Consider the following 24,519-nt stretch of genomic DNA (forward strand, 5'->3'; position numbering starts at 1 on the left):
TTACCAGGGGTGTGCTCCATTACCAGGGGTGTGTTATTTTACCATGGGTGTGCTCCATTACCAGGTGTGTGTTATTTTACCAGGGGTGTGCTCCATTACCAGGTGTGTGTTATTTTACCAGGGGTGTGCTCCATTACCAGGGGTGTGTTATTTTACCAGGGGTGTGCTCCATTACCAGGGGTGTGTTATTTTACCAGGGGTGTGCTCCATTACCAGGGGTGTGTTATTTTACCAGGGGTGTGCTCCATTACCAGGGGTGTGTTATTTTACCAGGGGTGTTTTCCATTACCAGGGGTGTTTTCCATTACCAGGGGCGTTTTCCATTACCAGGCGTGTGTTCCATTACTAGGGGGGTGTTCCATTACTAGGGGTGTGTTCCATTACCAGGGGTGTGTTTCATTATCAGGGGGTGTGTTTCATTATCAGAGGTGTGTTTCATTATCAGCGGGTGTGTTTCATTATCAGGGGTGTGTTTCATTATCAGGGGGTGTGTTTCATTAACAGCGGTGTGTTTCATTATCAGGGGTGTGTTTCATTATCAGGGGTGTGTTTCATTATCAGGGGGTGTGTTTCATTAACAGGGGTGTGTTTCATTAGCAGGGGTGTGTTTCATTATCAGGGATGTGTTCCATTACCAGGGGTGTTTCATTCTCAGGGGGTGTTCCATTGCCATGGGTGTGTTTCATTATCAGGGGTGTTGTAGCGGTTCCCGCTGAATGTACACAATCGCCTTGCACCTGCCAGGACGCGGCCAGGGCGCGATCGCCATGCCGGGCTCGTCCGGACGGGCCCAGACGCGCCTCTCCTGGGCATGCCCGGACTCGCTGTTCCCGGGCACGCCCGAACCTCCCGGGCACGCCCGGTCTCGTCTTTCCCGGGCATGCCCGCTCTCGCCTTTCCAGGGCTCGCCTAGAGCGCCCGGGCACGCCCAGCCTCGACTTGCCAGGCCGCGTCCAGGACGCCCGTGCATGTCCAGACTCGCCTTTCCAGGGCTCGCCCAGAGCGTCCGGGCATGCCCGCTCTCGCCTTTCCAGGGCTCGCCCAGAGCGCTCGGGCACGCCCAGCCTCGACTTGCCAGGCCGTGTCCAGGACGCCCGGGCATGTCCAGACTCGCCTTTCCAGGACTCGCCCTTGACACCCGGGCATGCCCGGTCTCGGTTTTCCCAGGCAAACGCCCCGGCATAAATGTGTATATATATTGCTGCCCGATAAACGGGCTTGTGAGAATACCTGAGCTGTTTTGTTTCAATAAAGCAACTCGGACGAATTCCGTCTTTGGTCGCGTCAATTCTTTCGACTCGCGTTGGAGCGCAGCTCCTTCACTGGTGACCTACCGACATGGACACGGCAGTGACTCTTAAACTGCCTACCTTCTGGGAGGCTCACGCGGCTGTTTGGTTCACCCAGGCGGACTCCCAGTTCGCCCTGCGAGGCATCACCGCGGACGACACCCGCTTCCACCACGTCGTGGCAGCGCTCGGTTCCGCCACCGCGGCCCACGCCCTGAGCCTCCTCGAGCACCCGCCGGCTGCCGACAAGTATGACGCGCTGAAGACGCTCCTCCTCGACGCTTTCGCCCTCTCACCGGCGGCACGCGCACGGCGCCTGCTCGACCTGCCCGAGCTCGGCGACACGCGCCCGTCCGAGCGCATGGACTATATGCTCTCGTTGCTCGGTGAGCACTCTCTGGATTTTCTGTTCCGCGAGCTGTTCCTTCGCCAGCTGCCTCACCCGGTACGCCTCGCCCTGGCTGGCACGTCAATCACCGATCCCCGCGCCCTCGCCAGGGAAGCCGGTAAGATCTCCTCGGCGGGCCAACACATCGGCGCGGCTACCTGGAGCCTGCCGCCGTCCGAGGCGACGCCCACGACGCCCGAGCGCCCTGCGCGGTTGGAGGCTGAACTGTCGGTGCAACTGGTGGCCGCCACGCCGCGCCGACCGCTTCCGACACGACGGCCGGGGCCTCCACCTGACCAGGCGTGGTGTTATTACCATGCCAGGTTCGGACACAAGGCTCGGACGTGCCGACCCCCGTGCACTTTCGGCAAGTCGGGAAACGGCCGGGCCGGCGTTCATTCCCAGCCATGAGCGCCGGCCACTCGGGCAACTTGCTTTTTATTCGGGACAAAGCGTCCGGGCGGCGTTTCCTTTGTGACACTGGCGCCCAACTGAGCGTCATACCCGTCTCCGAGCAGGACAGGCGGGACGCCATTTGCGGCCCCTCTTTGGTCGCTGCTAATGGCTCGGCCATACGCACTTTCGGCCCGCGCGACGTCACCCTCTGCTTCAGCAGCCAGCGCTTTCAGTGGACCTTTGTGACCGCCTGCGTCCCCATGGCTTTGCTGGGCGCCGACTTCCTCTGCGCGCACGGGCTGCTGGTCGACGTCAAACGTCGTCGCCTTGTCAACGCCGAGACCTTCAGCTCCCTGGCGTGCACGATGAGCAGCTCCGCGCTGATCGAACTGGCGTGCGCCCTCCCGACGGCGAACGAGTTCGCTCGCCTGCTCGTGGAATTCCCGGCCCTCACGCGGCCGACGTTTTCGGCCGTCGCAGTGCGGCATGGGATCGAGCACCACATACCCACTACGGGCCCGCCGGTCTACGCCAGGGCCCGCCGCCTCGACCCGGCCAAGCTCGCCATGGCAAAGGCCGAGTTCGACGCGTTGGAGCACCTCGGCATCGTGCGGCGCTCCAATAGCGCGTGGGCCTCACCACTGCACATCGTGCCAAAGCCGGGGGGCGGATGGCGCCCGTGTGGCGACTACCGCCGCCTCAACGACGCTACCACCCCCGACAGGTACCCGATCCCGCACATCCAGGACTTTTCCGCCCGTTTGGCGGGACGGGTCATATTTTCCAAAATTGACCTGATACGGGGATACCACCAGGTACCTGTCCGGTCGGCCGACGTCCCGAAGACGGCCGTCATCACGCCGTTCGGCCTGTTCGAATTTTTGAGGATGCCGTTTGGCCTCAAGAACGCGGCCCAGGCGTTCCAGCGCTTAATGGACGGTGTGCTGCGCGACCTGCCATTTCTTTTCGTCTATCTGGACGACATCCTCGTTGCCAGCACGTCCCGCGCCGAGCAACTCCTCCACCTCCGAACACTGTTCGGTCGCCTCAGCGAGCACGGCTTAATTGTCAACCCGGCCAAATGCCACTTCGGCACGACGACCGTTGACTTTTTGGGCCACCGCATCACCAAGACCGGGGCCGTGCCTCTGCCGACCAAGGTCGAGGCCATCACCACGTTCCCGCGTCCCTGTTCCATCAAGGCCCTACAAGAGTTCCTCGGCATGGTGAATTTTTATCACCGATTCGTGCCCCGCGCTGCTCAGCTCATGCGGCCCCTTTACGAGGCCCTCCGGGGCAAGCCGGCCAAGCATGACATCGTTTGGTCCGCGGCCATGGACGCAGCCTTCGCGAGCGCAAAACAGGCCCTCACCGACGCAACGCTGCTGGGTCACCCGGTGCTCAACGCGCCCATCGCCCTCACTACGGACGCCTCCAACTACGCGGTGGGCGCCGTCCATGAACAATGGGTGGATGGGGTTTGGCAGCCACTCGCTTTTTTCAGCCGGCAGCTCCGGCCGAACAAGTTAAAATACAGCACGTTCGACCGTGAGCTGCTCGGTCTATTCCTGGCCGTTCGCCATTTCCGACACCTCCTGGAGGGCCGCCCGTTCACGGCTTTCGTCGACCACAAGCCGTTGGTCTACGCAATGGCCAAAGTCACGGAGCCGTGGTCGGCCCGCCAGCAGCGCCACCTCTCCGCCGTGTCGGAATTCACCACGGACATCCGGCACGTCGCCGGCAAAGACAACGCCGTGGCCGACTGTCTTTCTCGGGCCAGCGCGAACGCGGTCCACCTCGGCTTGGACTTCACGCTCATGGCGGCCGACCAGACCACCGACACCTCGGTGCAGGCCCTCCGGGCGGCGGACACGGGCCTCCGCCTGGCCGACATCCCCTTCGCGGGCACCGTCCTGCTCTGCGACGTCTCCCAGGGCCAGCCTCGCCCCCATCGTGCCCGTTTCCTGGCAGAGCCGCATCTTCGCCTCCATCCACGGCCTTTCTCACCCGGGCCGGAAAGCTTCTCAGAAGCTGCTGTCGGCGCGTTTCGTCTGGCACGGCCTTCGACGGAACATCCGCGACTGGGGCAACGCCTGCATGGCCTGCCAGTGGGCCAAGGTCCACCGCCACACCCAGGCCCCGCTAGCACCTCCTGCACGGCGTTTTGACCACGTCCACGTGGACCTGGTGGGTCCCCTGCCCCCATCGCGGGGGTTCACCCACCTGCTCACCATGGTGGACAGGACCACCAGGTGGCCGGAGGCCGTGCCCCTCACCTCCACCACCACCGCCGACGTGGCGCAAGCGTTCATCGCCACCTGGGTCGCGCGCTTCGGCGCACCGGCGGACATCTCGTCCGACCACGGCCCACAGTTCACGTCCGAACTTTGGGGCGCGGTCGCCCGCTCGTTGGGGGTCACGCTGCACTGCACCACGGCCTACCACCCCCAAGCCAACGGGTTGTGCGAGCGGTTTCACCGCTCCATGAAGGCCGCACTCATGGCCGGCCTTCAGGACGACGGTTGGACCGACCGCCTGCCGTGGGTCCTTTTGGGCCTCCGCATGGCCCCCAAGGAGGACCTCCGGGCGTCCGCCGCCGAGCTCGTCTATGGCCAGCCGCTCTGCGTCCCGGGCGAGTTCGTGCCCGACGCTACCAGTTCCTGATCCGCCGCACACCAGCGCTCGGACCTCCAGGAGGCCGCCCGACGATTTGCCCCCGTGCCAACGTCCCGCCACGGTGGCCCCCAGTCCTACGTCCCCCCGGCGCTTCGCACACCGGAGTACGTCTTTGTGCGTCATGACACGCACCGGGGGCCACTCCGGCCGCCGTACGACGGGCCCTTCCGGGTCCTGCGACGGGGCGACAAGTCCTTCATCGTCGACGTCGGCGGCCGGTCAAACCGGATCTCTGTGGACCGCCTCAAACTGGCGCACGTGGACGTCGACCGACCACCACGGTTGGCCCTTCCTCCGTGGCGAGGCCGCCCCCCGTCCACAGTTCCCCCCGCTCGACCACCCACCACCGGATCGGACCCCCCCCCACGACCCTCCAGGGGTCGCTTCGGCCGGGTCATCCGGACCCCCCTTAAATTGACCCTGCCAGTGCAGGTCGATTCTGGAGGGGCGTGTGTAGCGGTTCCCGCTGAATGTACACAATCGCCTTGCACCTGCCAGGACGCGGCCAGGGCGCGATCGCCATGCCGGGCTCGTCCGGACGGGCCCAGACGCGCCTCTCCTGGGCATGCCCGGACTCGCTGTTCCCGGGCACGCCCGAACCTCCCGGGTACGCCCGGTCTCGTCTTTCCCGGGCATGCCCGCTCTCGCCTTTCCAGGCCGCGTCCAGGACGCCCGGGCATGTCCAGACTCGCCTTTCCAGGGCTCGCCCAGAGCGTCCGGGCATGCCCGCTCTCGCCTTTCCAGGGCTCGCCCAGAGCGCTCGGGCACGCCCAGCCTCGACTTGCCAGGCCGCGTCCAGGACGCCCGGGCATGTCCAGACTCGCCTTTCCAGGACTCGCCCTTGACACCCGGGCATGCCCGGTCTCCGTTTTCCCGGGCAAACGCCCCGGCATAAATGTGTATATATATTGCTGCCAGATAAACGGGCTTGTGAGAATACCTGAGCTGTTTTGTTTCAATAAAGCAACTCGGACGAATTCCGTCTTTGGTCGCGTCAATTCTTTCGACTCGCGTTGGAGCGCAACTCCTTCAGTGTATTTGATTTATCAGGGGTGTGTTCCATTACCAGAGGGTGTTTCATTCTCAGGGGGTGTTCCATTCCCAGGGGTGTGTTTCATTCCCAGGGGGTGTTCCATTACCAGAGGGTATTTCATTCTCAGAGGGTGTTCCATTCCCAGGGGTGTGTTTCTGTCATGTATGCAGTGCAAATATTCACCGTTGTATCCCTACACCGGGACCGGGTTGTATCCCTACACCAGACCTCGGATGGCGCTGCTGTGAATCGGGCCTTGATCGGCAGAGTGAATAAACGCGTACGACAATTGATCGCAAGTTGTCGAGATGCATTCCATGGCGACGAGGATAAACATCTAGACCATGACCTCTTTCGGCCATATCGATGAATTCGACCCTCATGAGGGGGATTTTGACACGTATTCTGAGCGGTTGTCTTTCTACTTCGAGGCGAACGGCATCGCGACCGAAGGCCGGATGAAGGCCGTCTTCCTGTCCGTTTGCGGAGGTGAGACGTTCACACTTGTTAAAAACCTGATTCGGCCTCGGACAATCCAGGAGCTCACGTATGCAGAGCTCAAGGCCGCTTTGAAGGAACATTGCAACCCATCTCCTTCAGTCATCCTGTGTCGGTTTAATTTTTACATGTGCAGACAGCAGCAAGGTCAGTCGATCGCAGACTTCATTGCACACCTCAAAAAACTGTCACATCTGTGTGAGTTTGGCGACACGATCGATGACATGCTTCGTGATTTGCTGGTGGTTGGCATGTCCGATGACCGCACTCGTAGACGCCTGCTTGCTGAGAGAAGACTGACGTTCCAAAATGCCAGACACTGTAGCGGCTGCCGCTGGGTGTTCACAATCGCCTTGCACCTATCAAGGACGCGGAGCGATCACCATGCCGGGCTCGTCCAGGACGCCCGGGCAGGCCCGCGCTCAACTTGCCAGGCCTCGGTCGGGACGCCCGGGCATGCCCGGGCATGCCCGGGCAGGCTCGCCCTCAACTTGCCAGGACGCAGCCAGGACGCTGGGCCACGCCCCCTGGCGCCGGGCCTGGGCAAACCCCCTGGGTTAATAGATATATATTGCTGACCGATAAACGGGTTTTCAGAGTGCCTGAGTGTTTGATTTCAATAAAGCAACTCAGATGAATTCCAGCTTTTTGTCGCGTCCATTCTTCTGATCGACGTGGGAGCCCCAGCTCCTTCATTGGTGACCTATCGACATGGACACGGCAGTCGCCCTTAAACTGCCTACCTTCTGGGAGGCTCACGCGGCGGTTTGGTTCGCACAGGCGGAGTCCCTGTTCGCCCTGCGAGGCATCACGGCCGACGACACCCGCTTCCACCATGTGGTAGCTGCGCTCGGGTCGGCTACCACGGCCCGTGCCCTGAGCCTCCTCGAAAGCCCGCCTGCCGCTGACAAATACGGCGCGATTAAGAAGCTTCTCCTCGATGCTTTCGCCCTCCCATCGGCGGAACGCGCACGGCGCCTGCTCGAACTGCCTGAGCTCGGCGACACGCGCCCTTCCGAGCGAATGGACTACATGCTTTCACTGCTCGGCGAGCACTCTCCGGCATTCCTGTTCCGGGAGCTGTTCCTCCGTCAGCTGCCTAACCCGGTACGCCTCGCCCTGGCAAGCACGACGATCACAGATCCCCGGGCCCTTGCCAGAGAAGCCGACAAGATCTCCGCTGCAGGACGGCGCATCGCAGCGGCGACATGGGACCCACCGCCGTCCGACGCAACAACCATGGCGCCCGAGCACCCGGCACGGTCGACGGCCGAACTGCCGACGCAATTGGCGCCCGCTCTACCGTGCCGACCACCTCCACCCGACCAAGCGTGGTGTTACTATCATGCCAGGTTCGGACAAAAGGCCCGGACATGCCGACCCCCGTGCACCTTCGGCAGGCCGGGAACGGCCGGGCCGGCATTCATTACCAGCCATGAGCGCCGGCCATACGGGCAACTTACTGTTCATCACGGATAAAGCGTCCGGACGGCGCTTCCTGTGCGACACCGGCGCCCAACTGAGCGTCATACCCGCCTCTGACCAGGACAGGCAATCCGCGGTTTGCGGCCCCTCCTTGGTTGCGGCCAACGGATCGACTATCCGCACCTTCGGCCCGCGCAACGTCACCCTCTGCTTCGGTGGCCAACGCTTTGCTTGGACGTTTGTAACCGCCAACGTGCCCATGGCTCTGCTAGGCGCCGACTTCCTCTGCGCACACGGACTGCTGGTGGACGTCCAACGGCGTCGTTTAATCAACGCTGAAACCTTCAGCTCCCTGGTATGCACATTGAGCAGCTCCGCGCCGACTGAGCTGGCATGCACCGTCCCGGCGGCGAACGAGTTTGCTCGCCTGCTCACGGAGTTCCCGGCCCTCACGCGGCCGACGTTTTCGGCCGTCGCAGTACGGCATGGGATCGAGCACCACATACCAACCACGGGCCCGCCGGTCTACGCCAGGGCCCGCCGCCTCGACCCAGCCAAGCTCGCCGTAGCGAAGGCCGAATTCGACGCATTGGAGCACCTCGGCATCGTGCGGCGCTCCGATAGCGCGTGGGCCTCGCCACTGCACATCGTGCCAAAGCCGGGGGGTGGATGGCGCCCGTGTGGCGACTACCGCCGTCTCAATGACGCTACCACCCCCGACAGGTACCCGATCCCGCATATCCAAGACTTCTCCGCCCGTCTGGCGGGACGGGTCATTTTTTCGAAAATTGATCTCATACGGGGATATCACCAGGTACCTGTCAGGGCGGCCGACGTCCCTAAAACGGCAGTCATCACGCCGTTCGGCTTATTCGAATTCTTGCGGATGCCGTTTGGTCTCAAGAACGCGGCTCAGGCGTTCCAGCGCTTGATGGACGGCGTGCTGCGTGACCTGCCGTTCCTTTTCGTTTACCTGGACGAGATCCTCGTCGCCAGCACGTCCCGGGCCGAGCACCTCCTCCACCTCCGAACACTGTTCGGGCGCCTCAGCGAGCACGGCCTCATCGTCAACCCGGCCAAATGCCACTTCGGCACGACGGCCGTTGATTTTTTGGGCCACCACATCACCAAGAACGGGGCCGTGCCGCTGCCAACCAAGGTCGAGGCCATCACCACGTTCCCGCGTCCCCGCACCATAAAGGCCCTGCAGGAATTCCTGGGAATGGTGAATTTTTATCACCGCTTCGTGCCCCGCGCTGCTCAACTCATGCGGCCCCTCTACGAAGCCCTCCGGGGCAAGCCGGCCAAGCACGACATCGCCTGGTCCGCAGCAATGGATGCGGCCTTCCAACGCTCAAAGCGGGCCCTCGCCGACGCAACACTGCTCGCTCACCCGGTGCTCAACGCTCCCATCGCCCTCACCACGGATGCCTCCGACTACGCGGTGGGCGCCGTACATGAGCAATGGGTGAACGGGGTTTGGCAGCCACTCGCTTTTTTCAGCCGGCAGCTCCGGCCGAACGAGCTCAAATACAGCACGTTTGACCGGGAGCTCCTCGGTCTACACCTGGCCGTCCGCCATTTCCGCCACCTCCTGGAGGGCCGACCTTTCACGGCGTTCGTCGACCACAAGCCGTTGGTTTACGCCATGGCCAAGGTCACGGAGCCATGGTCGGCCCGCCAACAGCGCCACCTCTCCGCCGTGTCGGAGTTTACCACGGACATCCGGCACGTCGCCGGCAAAAACAACGCCGTGGCCGACTGTCTTTCCCGGGCCAGCGCGAACGCGGTCCACCTGGGCGTGGATTTTGCGCTTATGGCGGCGGACCAAACCACCGACACCACGGTGCAAGCCCTCTGGGCGGCGGACACGGGCCTCCGCCTGGCCGACATCCCCTGCGCGGACACTGTCCTGCTCTGCGACGTCTCCCAAGGCCAGCCTCGCCCCATCGTGCCCGTCACCTGGCAACGCCGCATCTTCGCCTCCCTCCACGGCCTTTCCCACCCGGGCCGGAAAGCTTCCCAGAAGCTGGTGTCGGCGCGTTTCGTCTGGCACGGCCTTCGTCGGGACGTCCGCGATTGGACCAGCACCTGCACGGCCTGCCAACGGGCCAAGGTCCACCGACACACCCAGGCCCCGCTGGCACCTTTCACCGTGCCCGAACGACGTTTCGACCACGTCAACGTGGATCTGGTGGGCCCCCTCCCCCCGTCACGGGGGTTCACACACCTGCTCACCATGGTGGACAGGACCACCAGGTGGCCGGAGGCCGTTCCCCTCGTCTCCACCACCACCGCCGACGTGGCGCAGGCTTTCATCGCCACCTGGGTCGCCCGCTTCGGCGCACCGGCGGACATCTCGTCAGACCGCGGACCACAGTTCACCTCCGAGCTGTGGGGCGCGGTCGCCCGCAACCTGGGGGTCAAGCTCCACCGTACTACGGCCTACCACCCCCAAGCAAACGGGTTGTGCGAGCGATTCCACCGCTCCATGAAGGCCGCGCTCATGGCCGGCCTTCAAGACGGCGGTTGGGCCGACCGGCTGCCGTGGGTCCTTTTGGGCCTTTGCACGGCCCCCAAGGAGGACCTCCAGGCATCCACCGCCGAGCTTGTCTATGGCCAGGTGCTACGCGTCCCGGGCGAATTCTTGCCCGACGCTACCAGTCCCTGGTCCGCAGCTCACCAGCGCTCGGACCTCCAGGAGGCCGCCCGACGGTTTGCCCCCGTGCCAACATCCCACCACGGTGACCCCCAGTCCTACATCCCCCCAGCACTCCGCACAGCGGAGTATGTTTTTGTGCGTCACGACGCACATCGGTGGCCACTCCAGCCGCCGTACGACGGGCCCTTCCGGGTGCTGCGACGGGACGTCAAGTCGTTCGTCATCGACATCGGCGGCAGGTCGGACCGGATTGCAGTGGACCGCCTCAAGCCGGCGCACGTGGACGTCGACCACCCACCACGGGTGGCCCTTCCGCCGCGGCGAGGCCGCCCCCCGTCCACGGTGCCCCCCACTCGACCGCCCACCACCTCACCGGACCCCCTCCCACGACCCGCCAGGGGTCGCTTCGGCCGGGTCATCAGGACCCCCCTCAAATTGACCCTGCCGGTGCAAGTCGATTCTGGGGGGACGTGTGTAGCGGCTGCCGCTGGGTGTTCACAATCGCCTTGCACCTATCAAGGACGCGGAGCGATCACCATGCCGGGCTCGTCCAGGACGCCCAGGCAGGCCCGCGCTCAACTTGCCAGGCCTCGGTCGGGACGCCCGGGCATGCCCGGGCATGCCCGGGCAGGCTCGCCCTCAACTTGCCAGGCCGCAGCCAGGACGCTGGGCCACGCCCCCTGGCGCCGGGCCTGGGCAAACCCCCTGGGTTAATAGATATATATTGCTGACCGATAAACGGGTTTTCAGAGTGCCTGAGTGTTTGATTTCAATAAAGCAACTCAGATGAATTCCAGCTTTTTGTCGCGTCCATTCTTCTGATCGACGTGGGAGCCCCAGCTCCTTCAACACCGCCATTTCCATGGAAAGTGCTGAACGCAACGCTACAAGCATCGGTGCCACTCGCTCGTCTGGTACCAGCCCTGCTGTGAATCGGTTGGATCATGTTCAGCCAAAACGTTGGAACAAGGCTCCTCGTCAGAAGCCAGTGCAGTCTCAAACCCACAACAACTGTTTTCGGTGCAACGTAAAGCACCCTCCGGAGTCGTGTCGGTTCAAAGATGCCACCTGCCATTTATGTTCGAAAACTGGCCATATTGCTCCAGCTTGCATCACTCGCAAATCGGGAAAAGGAAAAGCTGCTGACAAGATTCATCAGTTTATCGGTTCGGAGGAACCCGAGCTTGACCAGGTGAGCTCTGTTTCCGACAACTCAGAATCGTATGACCTGCTTCATATTGATTCTCACCATAGGCGGGACCCTCTTCTTGCCAATGTTGTCGTCAACAATCGACCATTGCAAATGGAGGTCGACACTGGTGCGGCCGTCTCGCTCATCAGCCATGCTGTTTTCACAAACCTGTGGAGTGATGCTGACCGACCCCATCTGAAACCTACTACCTATGGACTCTCCACCTATACAGGTGAGAAGATTGTTCCCTGCGGTACATGTGACGTCACGGTGGGCGACGATAACCGTGAGTTTCACCTACCCCTGATCGTCATTCCTGGAAAGGGCCCTTCCTTACTCGGCAGGAACTGGTTGAACATAATTCGACTGAAGTGGGAAAGCATTCATCAACTCCGGGCAGCCAACATTTCTCCTACCGCAGCATACACACTCAAAAATGTGCTGGATACGTACCCGGATGTCTTCAAGGATGAGCTTGGAACCTTGAAAGGACATATGGCTAAACTCAGGGTTGACCGGGATGCCAATCCTATATTTTGCAGGGCTCGCCCAGTCCCTTTCGCCCTGCGTGAGCGGATTGACAAGGAACTGGATCATCTTGAAAATCTGGGGATCATCGAGCAAATCCAGTATGCCGAATGGGCGGCGCCCATCGTTCCGGTCATAAAATTGGACCAGTCCATCCGCATATGTGGAGATTATAAAATGACCGTGAACAGGTGTTCTTCATTGGATAAATATCCAATCCCGAGGATCGAAGACCTCTATGCTCGTCTCACGGGAGGCAAGACTTTTACGAAACTCGATCTCAAATCCGCCTATCTACAGCTCTGCTTGGACGAGAATTCGAAACAGTATCTTACCATCAACACGCATCGTGGGTTGTACAGGTACCACCGACTTCGTTTTGGAGTGAAATCTGCACCTGGAATTTATCAGCGTGTCATGGACAGTTTGTTTGCCGCCGAACGCAATGTCGTTTGTTACCAGGATGATATTCTGGTTACTGGTCGTACGGACGCGGAACATCTACAGAACCTGGAGAGAGTTCTGAAGAAGATTTCGGACTCCGGCCTACGTTTGCGTCGAGACAAGTGCAAGTTTATGGTGCCATCAGTCACGTACCTGGGTCATACGATTGATGCCGAGGGTCTACACCCGACAGATGAGAAAGTCCGAGCTATCAAGGATGCTCCTGCTCCACGAGATGTGACCGAATTGAAGTCATACCTCGGTTTGCTTCAGTTCTATGGTCGTTACATCCCGAATGTGACCGACGTTTTGGGCCCCCTTTATCGGCTTTTGAGGAAAGGAGTCTCCTGGAGCTGGGGGTTTACTGAACAATCAGCATTCCAGACCTCTAAGGATCTGCTCAAATCGTCCAATGTTCTCGTTCATTTTGATCCAGAGAAGGATCTTGTGCTGACATGCGATGCCTGTCGGTATGGAGTGGGGAGTGTATTATCACACGTGATGCCTGACGGTACGGAAAGACCGGTTGCATTTGCATCCAGAACGTTGTCCCCGGCAGAGAAAAACTATTCCCAACTTGACAAGGAAGGATTGGGAATCGTTTTCGGCGTCGGCAAATTTCGCCAGTACCTTCTTGGACATCATTTCACGATTCGCACTGATCACAAGCCGCTGATCAGTCTGTTTGGTCCAACTAAGGCGACATCTGACACACTACCGCCCAGGATCATCCGCGGGTCCCTGTTTCTCGCTGCTTATGACTACACCATATGTTATAAGCCCGGTTCGTCTATCACAAATGCAGATGCCATGAGTCGGTTACCCCTTCCAGAATCCGTTGATGATTCGCCTACACCAGGATCCATTATCGCACTGATGGATCATCTGGAAGATTGTGCTGTCGATTCCGGCCAGATCCGCACTCATACTCGACGAGACCCCGTTCTGTCCAGAACTGTCCAGGCTGTACAGCTTGGATGGCATTTGCTACCTGAGGGTGACCCAGATTTTGCGGCTTTTAAAGCACGTAAAAACGAACTCAGCATGGAAAATGGTTGCCTACTCTGGGGATGTCGTGTCGTGATCCCGAAAAATCTGCGTTCCAGGGTCATGGATGAAATCCATGACTGTCACCCCGGGATTGTGAAGATGAAGTCACTCGCCAGAAACTATGTGTGGTGGCCGAATCTTGATGCTGATATCGAACATCATGTTCGACATTGTTACCCCCCCTCCCAGAGCACCCGGAATACACCTGCGAAAGCGCCACTGCATCCCTGGGAATGGCCCAGCGAACCGTGGCATCGCCTACATCTCGATTATGCCGGGCCTATTAACGGCAGCATGATTCTAATAATTACGGACGCGCACACAAAATGGATTGATGCCTATGTGACGCGTGGTACTACGTCAGCCATTGTCATCGAAAGACTCAGACGCTGTTTCGCCACTCATGGTCTGCCCAGGATGATCGTGAGTGATAACGGTTCGTGTTTTTCCAGTACCGAGTTTGCCAAGTTCACACGTCGGAACGGCATCAAACATAAGTTTGTCAGCCCACATCACCAGGCTTCAAATGGCTTGGCCGAACGATCCGTAGGAATCATCAAATCCGGATTGCAGAAACTTCAGGAGGGAACCCTGGAAACAAAGCTGTCTCGTCTCCTGTTCAAATACCGTATCACGCCACAATCAACAACCGGTGCAGCTCCGTCTGAGTTATTGATGAAACGACACTTGAGATCGACACTTGACAATCTCAGACCAGACATATCATCAAATGTTTATCAGAGCCAGCTTAATCAAAAGTTGGTGCACGATAAGACGTCCAACAGTCGATGTATCAACATTGGAGATCCAGTGTTTGCCCGAAATTTTGGTGCAGGTGCGACGTGGCTACCAGGGGACATCATCGAGAAGCCAGGTCCACTGTCCTGTGTGATTCGCCTGCAGGACGGCCGCGAACTTCGTCGACATCAGGACCACATAACCTACCGTCACTATGAGTCGATGGAGCCTGTAGCATCGTCACAGTCAGGACAACAGTTCGACCCGCCACTGCCGGAGATCGTCGTGGCCGCTCCAGCCGGCTCGGATGCCCCGAAAACCTCTGCGAACGCTACACCCTTCGTGGAGACCAAAGGAATCACCTCGGACTCTGTATCCACTGGTACACCGCCACCCAAAGGAATCACCTCGGACTCTGTATCCACTGGTACACCGCGACGCTCAATGCGTGAGAGAAAAGCACCCGACCGGTTGAATCTTTGAAGATGTTTTTTTTCACGTTGACACATGTTCTATTTTCACGTATTTTCATTATTCTCATAACCGTTTGCACACATATTTTCACATGTTTTGGAAATGTTGCTTTTGAAATGTCAATTCTGGAAATCTAGCACGTATTGCTCGTGGTAATTTTGGACTTAAACGGGAGGATGTCATGTATGCAGTGCAAATATTCACCGTTGTATCCCTACACCGGGACCGGGTTGTATCCCTACGCCAGACCTCGGATGGCGCTGCTGTGAATCGGGCCTTGATCGGCGGAGTGAATAAACGCGTACGACAATTGATCGCAAATTGTCGAGATACTTTACAGTTTCATTCCCAGGGGGTGTTCCATTACCATGGGTGTGTTTGATTATCAGGGGTGTTTCATTCTCAGGGGTTGTTCCATTACCAGGGGTGTTTCATTCTCAGGGGGTGTTCCATTACCAGGGGTGTTTCATTCTCAGGGGTGTTCAATTACTAGAGGGCGGTTCATTCTCAGGGGGTGTTCCATTACCAGGGGTGTTTCATTCTCAGGGGTGTTCAATTACTAGAGGGCGTTTCATTCTCAGGGGGTGTTCCATTACCAGGGGTGTTTCATTCTCAGGGGTTGTTCCATTACCAGAGGGCGTTTCATTCTCAGGGGGTGTTCCATTACCAGGGGTGTTTCATTCTCAGGGGTGTTCAATTACTAGAGGGCGTTTCATTCTCAGGGGGTGTTCCATTACCAGGGGTGTTTCATTCTCAGGGGATGTTCCATTACCAGGGGTGTTTCATTCTCAGGGGGTGTTCCATTACCAGGGGTGTGTTTGATTATTATCAGGGGTGTGTTTCATTACCAGGGGTGCTTCATTCTCAGGGGTTGTTCCATTACCAGGGATGTGTTTCATTACCAGGGGTGTTTCATTACCATGGGGGTGTTCCATTCTCAGGGGGTGTTCCATTACCAGGGGAGTGTTTCATAAGCAGGCGTGTGTTTCGTTACCAGGGGTGTGTTTCTTTACCAGGGGTGTGTTTCATTACCAGGGGTGTGTTTCTTTACCAGGGGTGTGTTTCATTACCAGGGGTGTGTTTCTTTACCAGGGGTGTGCTTCATTACCAGGGGAGTGTTTCATTACCAGGGGTGTGTTTCATTACCAGGAATGTGTTTCTTTACCAGGGGTGTGTTCCATTACCATGGGTGTGTTCCATTACCAGGAATATGTTTCTTTACCAGGGGTGTGTTTCATTACCAGGGGTGTGTTTCATTACCAGTGGTGTGTTTCATTACCAGGGATGATGTTCCATTACCAGGGGTGTGTTTCGTTACCAGGGGTGTGTTCCATTACCAGGGATGATGTTCCATTACCAGGGGTGTGTTTCATTACCAGGGGTGTGTTTCATTACCAGGGGGGTGTTTCATTACCAGGAATGTGTTTCTTTACCAGGGGTGTGTTCCATTACCATGGGTGTGTTCCATTACCAGGAATGTGTTTCATTACCAGGGGTGTGTTTCATTACAAGGGGTGTGTTTCATTACCAGGGGTGTGTTCCATTACCATGGGTGTGTTTCGTTACCAGGGGTGTGGTTCATTACCATGGGTGTGTTTCATTACCAGGGGTGTGTTTCATTACCAGGGGTGTGTTTCATTACCATGGGTGTGTTTCATTACCATGGGTGTGTTTCATTACCAGGGGTGTGTTTCATTACCAGGGGTGTGTTTCATTACCAGGGGTGTGTTTCATTACAAGGGATGATGTTCCATTACCAGGGGTGTGTTTCATTACCATGGGTGTGTTTGATTACCAGGGGTGTGTTTCATTACCAGGGGTGTGTTTCATTACAAGGGATGATGTTTCATTACCAGGGATGATGTTCCATTACCATGGGTGTGTTTCGTTACCATGGGTGTGTTTCGTTACCTGGGGTGTGTTTCATTACCAGCGATGATGTTCCATTACCATGGGTGTGTTTCGTTACCAGCGATGATGTTCCATTACCATGGGTGTGTTTCGTTACCAGCGATGATGTTCCATTACCAGGGGTGTGTTCCATTACCAGGGGTGTGTTTCATTACAAGGGTGTGTTTCATTACCAGGGGTGTGTTTCATTACCAGGGATGTGTTTCATTACCAGGGATGATGTTCCATTACCATGGGTGTGTTTCGTTACCAGGGGTGTGTTTCATTACCAGGGATGATGTTCCATTACCAGGGGTGTGTTTCGTTACCAGGGGTGTGTTTCATTACCAGGGGTGTGTTTCATTACCAGGGGTGTGTTTCATTACCAGGGGTGTGTTTCATTACCAGGGATGATGTTCCATTACCAGGGGTGTGTTTCATTACCAGGGGTGTGTTTCATTACCAAGGATGATGTTCCATTACCAGGGGTGTGTTTCGTTACCAGGGGTGTGTTTCATTACCAGGGGTGTGTTTCATTACAAGGGGTGTGTTTCATTACCAGGGATGATGTTCCATTACCATGGGTGTGTTTCGTTACCAGGGGGGTGTTTCATTACCAGAGGTGTGTTCTATTCCCAAGGGTGTTTTCCATTACCAGGGGTGTTTTCCATTACCAAGGGTGTGTTCCATTACCAGCAGTGTTCAGTTACCAAGGTCTTGTAGAGCACTCAACAAGCAGCTTAAGCGCTCAAGCAAGCACTCCGTTTGTAACCTATGACAACTGATACGACTTCTCATCTGCTTGCCTCACTGAGGGGGCTCGCGAACCCCACAACTTTCCGTCTTCCGCCTCTGCCCACATTTACGTGGCCTCCGGCCAATCTGACCTAGCTTGGGAGCCTTGGGCGTTCTCGAGGCTCCAGGTTCGATGGGTCGTTGACCGTGGTAAAGGTCCATGGCAAATTTCTGAATGATATGGACCGGTACATGATGTTCAATGAAGCGGTGGACATGTCCAAACAGAGAGTGTCTCCTGAAATATCGAGTGCGATCGGGCTGAGTTTCGTGACCTCACAAATGGTCCTGTTTGAGACTCAGTCACACCCCGGAATCCCAATGATGCGGCCTTTCCGATTCAACCAGACACCTCAGGGCTCAGCATCCAGATGGATGAATGTTGGAGCTCAGGTAGGGGAAGTGGTCCAATGACTCCATGACCATGCCTGAGGTAGGTACTGGTGGTGGGGAAGGGGTATTTGGGGAAGGGTGCGGGTCGGCGACCCATGGCAACATTCTGTGCCTTGAATTATTTTGCCATGCAGGGCATGAGGCCTTGGCTTCAGCAACCGATTCAGGGCAAGTGAACACGACTAGCCAGTGGACAGGGTCTCTCACAAATAGGGCAACATCATTTGCATAGAATAGATCGCTGATGACTTCTCCACCAACATCAAATCCTACCTGATCTGTATGCCTTGATATGACACAGCGCCTTCACACACTGTACTTCCCTGCAAATGTCTGCTGCTCTTCTTCTGCTCCAATCAGTTCATCTGACCATATGCTTGTTAAAGTGGACATCTCTCTGGCCATTCTCAGAGAGCCTCCTCAGCGTCGACGGGTCTGACATTTCACTCAGGCCAACCGGCATGGTCTTCAAGCAGCCGTCAATCATCTGGACTGATCTCCCATCTCTACCACCTCTGACATAAACTCATCCTGCGAATTCTTCCAAAGTAAACTGGTCTTTCTCATGCACAGATTTATCCCATCCCATCTTCAGTTGTTATACCTTTCCTCCCGTCCATGGTACATGGAATCTTGTGGTAAGGCGGTTGCCCTGAAACAACTTGCCTTCTCCTCCTGGAATGCAAATCCCACAGAAGGCAATCTCATTTCCTTTCAGAAAGCCCGGAACAAGTGTGTGTCTACCCTCAGGAGAGCCAGGAAACAATATCTCTCCATTCTCAAGAGTGATTCTCAAGAGCGTCTGGTCAAATCTGTTTCTGGTGTTTGTTCCCCTTCCATCCCCCCCTTCCCTCAAGCGGCGACACAGCTGATTCCGCACGTGAAAAAGCTGAATGCCTCATCTCTGTGTTTGCCTCAAAATATTGTGTCCCAAACCCGTCTCTCTCTGTACCCACCGTACCCAGTCATACCCAGCTGCTCCTGGGCTCTGTGCCCTTCTCTCCTGACAAGGTGGAGAAGTTTCTGTCAATCCTCGACTCTGATTCTGCAACTGGACCAGACGGCATCAGCCCACGCATCCTAAAATCCCTTTGCACACCCCTCTCTCAATTCTCTTCACCCTCTCTTTTTCTCAAGGCCATCTGCCATCAGCTTAAAAATCAGCCAACATTACCGCTTTACAGAAAAAGGTGCAAAAACAGATCCCTGCAACTACAGATAATCAGCCTGCTCCCAATTATCAGCAAAGTCATGGAATCCATCATTGCTTCGGATATCAACTCCTTCCTCTTCTCCAATGGCTTGATCTCTGATCATCAATTTGGATTCAGACCAGGCCACTCCACCCTGGACATACTGCTTCTGCTGTCTTAAAAATGGATGGAGGTCCTCAATGTCAAACAGGAAATTAGAGCTGTCTCCGTTGACATATCATGTGCCTTCGATAGGGTCGAGCACCCCACTCTGCTCACCAAACTCTCCTCTTATGGTATCCATGGAAATCTCCATGCATGGCTTGCGGACTTCGTCTCTAGTCGTAGTCAACGTGTGGCCCCGAATGGATTTCTCTCATCTCACCTGCCTGTTCTGGCTGGAGTTCCCCAAGGTAGTGTTCTGGGCCCTGTGCTTTTTCTGGTCTTCATCAATGATCTCTCTGACTCTCTGGAAAATCCTCTATATCTCTTTGCTGATGACTCCACTCACTGCCGCTCCATTCCTCATCCCTCAGATCGGCAGTCTGCAGCCTCCTCACTCTCTGCAGACCTGGACAAAATCACAGACTGGTTAAGCAAGTGTAACATGTCTTTCAACCCTGACAAATCTCACGTTGGGTGTTTTTGGTCTTTTGGTTCTTTGGTGTCTTTTCTGCCTTTGGGGTCTTTTAAGTTTTCGGGGTCTTTTGGGACTTCAGGGCCTTTTGCGTATTTTGGGTCTTTGGGGTCCACTGGGTCTTCAGGTTATTTTCAGTCTTTTTTGGTATTTTGGTTGTTCTGGATCCTTTGGGTCCTCGGGGTCTTTTGGGGGTATTTAGGGTCCTTGGGGTCTTTTGGGTCCTCTTGGTACTTTATGTTAAGTATTTCAGGAGACAATTGTGGGTGGCATCAGGTCAGCTGTCCATCCATTGGGTGAAGAGAGTGCCTCGCATTTCATACATACATACGTACACACATACATACAAACATACATTCATTCATACATACATACATACATACATACATACAAACATACATTCATTCATTCATTCATAGATACATACATACAAACATACATTCATTAATTCATACATACATACATACATACATACATCCATACATACATACATACATACATACATACATACATACATACAAACATACATATGTCGGTTTGTTGACTTAGGACTTGAGACTGAGAAAGGATCAACTGATATATTTATTGGATTCGTCAATACACCGACTGTGGAGAGCAAAGTGTCGAAGAAGAAGCTCACAAAAGACCAACTTCCCAACTGAATGCTCCAAACGAGTTCGATTAAGGCTTCATTATATATAGGGGTTGGGTCTAGCTTTCAGGATAAGAGACACAAAGGATGGATTCATCTGCCCCACCCGTGGTCCTTTCCTGTTATTCAGTTAATTAAAAGTTCAGGAAAAGTACAGGGAGATAAGGAAGGGACAACCATAAATATGTCGACATAAAGAATTGGCAAGGCTGTAGGAGTCAGCTTGCAACCAAGGAACCATGGAGAGAGGGGAACAGGTGGATTTTGACAGAGAAAAGGATTGCGCCATCACAAGGCATAAGTCATACAAAATGAATATGATTCCTAAAAAGGATATAACAAGCTTCCAATAATGCCTTAAAAGGATATAATAGGTCTCCAAAGGATATAAAAGGATATAAAAGGATATAAAAGTATATTTGTTTGTTCAAAAACATATAATTGGTTATATTTGTTAATTACTCAAACAACAGATAAGACAAAAGGAGGAGGAGGACCTCAAGTCTACATACATACGTACATACATACAAACAAACACTTGCTCCATGACACATAGATTATTAACTGTGTTATACTTTCTGATTCCACTTGAAGCAAAACTCAATTGATGCGAAATAAGCGATAAACCTCAGAATTTAATTTATTACTTGTGTTCAAAATTGAAGAAAATGGTGATTTTTTTTTTTACCGATTAGTAAATAACGTCACGAACAGTTGAACATGACATGAGGAATGAAGGAGAACATGAGTTGCTCTGAACGACAGATTCACACATGTTTATGTTTCGTTCTTCATCAAGACTACAAAATGATCGATTCCACCAACCAGGTTTCTGTAGTGTAGTGGTTATCACGTTCGCCTAACACGCGAAAGGGCCCTGGTCCGAAACCGGGCGGAAACAAAACTTATTTATTACATGAGATTTTTCTCTCGAACCCGTCGCTGTTTTTACCCCGCTTACGCGAAGCGAACATTGGGGTTCAGCAGCTCGTTCTCTTCTGGCGATTACGCAAGAACACAGTTGCACTTTTTTGCAAGTATGTTGATCACTCCGGTTTGTGTGTTTTAGTCAGTAGTCAGGTTCACTATGTTTTTTCGTTCAAAATTTTTGGAGATTAGCAAAACTACACATTTTTGAAATATTCAGAGCATGAGGAAACCAAAAATTAATGTTTACATTTGCGGAGACACCTTCGGCGCGGAGCTGCTCATTGTGCACGCCAGGGAGCTGAAGGTCTCGGCGTGGACAAGGCGACGACGTTTGACGTCGACCAGCAGCCCGTGCGCGCAGAGGAAGTCGGCGCCCAGCAAAGCCACGGGGACGCTGGCGGTAACAAAAGTCCATTGAAAGCGCTGGCTGCCGAAGCAGAGGGTGACGACGCGTGGGCCGAAAGTGCGTATGGCCGAGCCATTAGCAGCGACCAAAGAGGGGCCGCAAACGGCGTCCCGCCTGTCCTGCTCGGAGGCGGGTATGCCGCTCAGTTGGGCGCCGGTGTCACACAGGAAACGCCGCCCAGACGCTTTGTCCCGAATAAACAGCAAGTTGCCCGAGTGGCCGGCGCTCATGGCTGGGAATGAACGCCGGCCCGGCCGTTTCCCGACCTGCCGAAAGTGCACGGGGGCCGGCACGTCCGAGCCTTGTGTCCGAACCTGGCGTGGTAATAACACCACGCCCGGTCAGGTGGAGGCCCCGGCCGTCGTGTCGGAAGCGGGCGGTGCGGCGTGGCGGCCGCCAGTTGCACCGGCAGTTCGGCCTCCAACCGCGCAGGGCGCTCGGGCGTTGTGGGCGTCGCCTCGGACGGCGGCGGGCTCCAGGTAACCGCGCCGATGTGCTGGCCCGCCGAGGAGATCTTATCGGCTTCCCTGGCGAGGGCGCGGGAATCCGTGATCAACGCGCCAGCCAGGGCGAGGCGTACCGGGTTAGGCAGCTGACGGAGGAACAGCTCCCGGAACAGGAATGCCGGAGAGTGCTCGCCGAGCAACGAGAGCATATAGTCCATGCGCTCGGACGGGCGCGTGTCGCCGAGCTCGGGCAGGTCAAGCAGGCGCCGTGCGCGTGCTGCCGGTGAGAGGGCGAAAGCGCCGAGGAGGAGCGTCTTCAGCGCGTCGTATTTGTCAGCAGCCGGCGGGTGCTGGAGGAGGCTCAAGGCGCGGGCCGCGGTGGCGGAACCGAGCACCGCCACAACATGGTGGAAGCGGGTGTCGTCCGCGGTGATGCCTCGCAGGGTGAACTGGGAGTCCGCCTGGGCGAACCAAACAGCCGCGTGAGTCTCCCAGAAGGTAGGCAGTTTAAGCGTCACTGCCGTATCCATGTCGGTAGGTCACCAATGAAGGAGCTGCGCTCCAACGCGAGTCGAAAGAATTGACGCGACCAAAGACGGAATTCGTCCGAGTTGCTTTATTGAAACAAAACAGCTCAGGTATTCTGACAAGCCCGTTTTTCGGGCAACAATATATATACACATTTATGTCGGGAAGTTTGCCCGGCAAAAGCTATACCGGGCATGCCCAGGTATCAAGGGCGAGCCTTGGAAAGGCGAGTCTGGACCTGCCCGGGCGTGTTTGGCTGCGGCCTGGCAAGTCGAGGCTGGGCGTGCCCGGGCGCTCTGGGCGAGCCCTGGAAAGGCGATAGCGGGCATGCCCGGACGCTCTGGGCGAGCCCTGGAAAGGCGATAGCGGGCATGCCCGGACGCTCTGGGCGAGCCCTGGAAAGGCGATAGCGGGCATGCCCGGACGCTCTGGACGAGCCCTGGAAAGGCGATAGCGGGCATGCCCGGACGCTCTGGGCGAGCCCTGGAAAGGCGAGAGCGGGCATGCCCGGGAGAGGCGCGTCTGGCCGTGTTCTGGCCGGTGCAAGGCAATTATGTACATCCAGCGGTAACCGCTACACCGCCATGTTTCGTGAGATGCTGGATTTCATGACTTTTACGATTGCCGTGCGGACCCCATAACATTTGTGAACACTGCTGCCGCAGCCCGCAAAGCCGTACGATTTGTAAAAATCCCATCTACAAACCGCAGACCGCAGAACCGTGCGGCGGCAGCATCATATGTGACTAAGGCATTAGCAGTCTTTTTGCCAATCAATTTTCGGACCAAACACTGCTCTTCGAGGCATGGCCTCACGAACCTACCTGTCCTGTGTGCTCACCAAGTCGGTGTTATCCGTGGTAGTGCTTGATGCCTGGTTTCCGGATGGCTTTTATTTAGCTTTATTAATAATGGTGTTGATTGCTTGACTTGGCTATGGTGCATAGTGCGGTGCCATAAGGAACACATGAAAAGATTACAAAGGCAATTACATACAGGCATAATTCCTCGCTAATTAACATACCTCACCCCTCTCATGGTGCATAGTGCGGTGTCATAAGGAACACATGAAAAGATTACAAAGGCAATTACATACAGGCATAATTCCTCGCTAATTAACATACCTCACCCCTCTCATGGGGGCGAAGATACAAGCTTAGCCGGCAAACAGTCTCCACAAACTTCCAACTTGTGATACATCGAGGTTTCTTCTTCTTCATAACAGTCGGAGCACACAACCTATGCAATCTACCTGGCTCTACGGTAATTATGGTCTGCCTCCTACAAATGTAGCACAGCCCCCCGCCCCCTCCCTCCCCTGGGAACCGTATCTCCTGCAAGGATTCCAGTCCTAACACTTACCGACTCACACTTAAATAGCCTATGAAATAAATCAAGAGGGCTGTGGGAAGTGAGCCGTAGCTACTTACCTATTCTCCTTAACGTTCTACCCCCTTAAGCAACCATTCACATTTCAAATATTTACAAAACTTGGAGTGCTTGCTCCTCACTCTGGGGGCAAAAAGAAAATGTCAAAACACACAAAAAAAACGACCTTAACCACAAAACGTATTCCAAAATTCAAAAATGTGTGTACAACCCCAGTCTACAGACCATGTCCCCCTGTGGATGCCACAATACCCAACGTTACCTGCGGGGCCATCGCAATGTGCCCCAAATTTCCGTGGGACCTGTCCTAGTGCTACAGGTGAGTGACATGGCTCAGTGGGTTTCTCCCACATCCACTCACATTGCAAAAAATCAACAAAGCATGCATTTCAGTAATTTCACCCCCCTGCAAGATCATGGCATAGACGTCATAACATATGTGTGTGTGATCCTCAACTAGGCAGTGG

At 55.9% G+C, this 24,519-nt stretch overlaps 1 non-coding gene across 1 annotated transcript; it reads left to right on the forward strand.

Annotated features, from left to right (window-relative positions):
* The first annotated feature begins 21,181 nt into the window (after window positions 1-21,181).
* On the forward strand, window positions 21,182-21,254 carry TRNAV-AAC (transfer RNA valine (anticodon AAC)). The gene has a single exon. It is a non-coding gene; the product is annotated as a tRNA-Val (tRNA).
* Window positions 21,255-24,519: the final 3,265 nt, after the last annotated feature.

This window comes from Myxine glutinosa, chromosome 5 (genome assembly GCF_964187855.1).
Source record: "Myxine glutinosa chromosome 5, kmMyxGlut1.1, whole genome shotgun sequence".
Lineage (NCBI taxonomy): Eukaryota > Metazoa > Chordata > Myxini > Myxiniformes > Myxinidae > Myxine > Myxine glutinosa.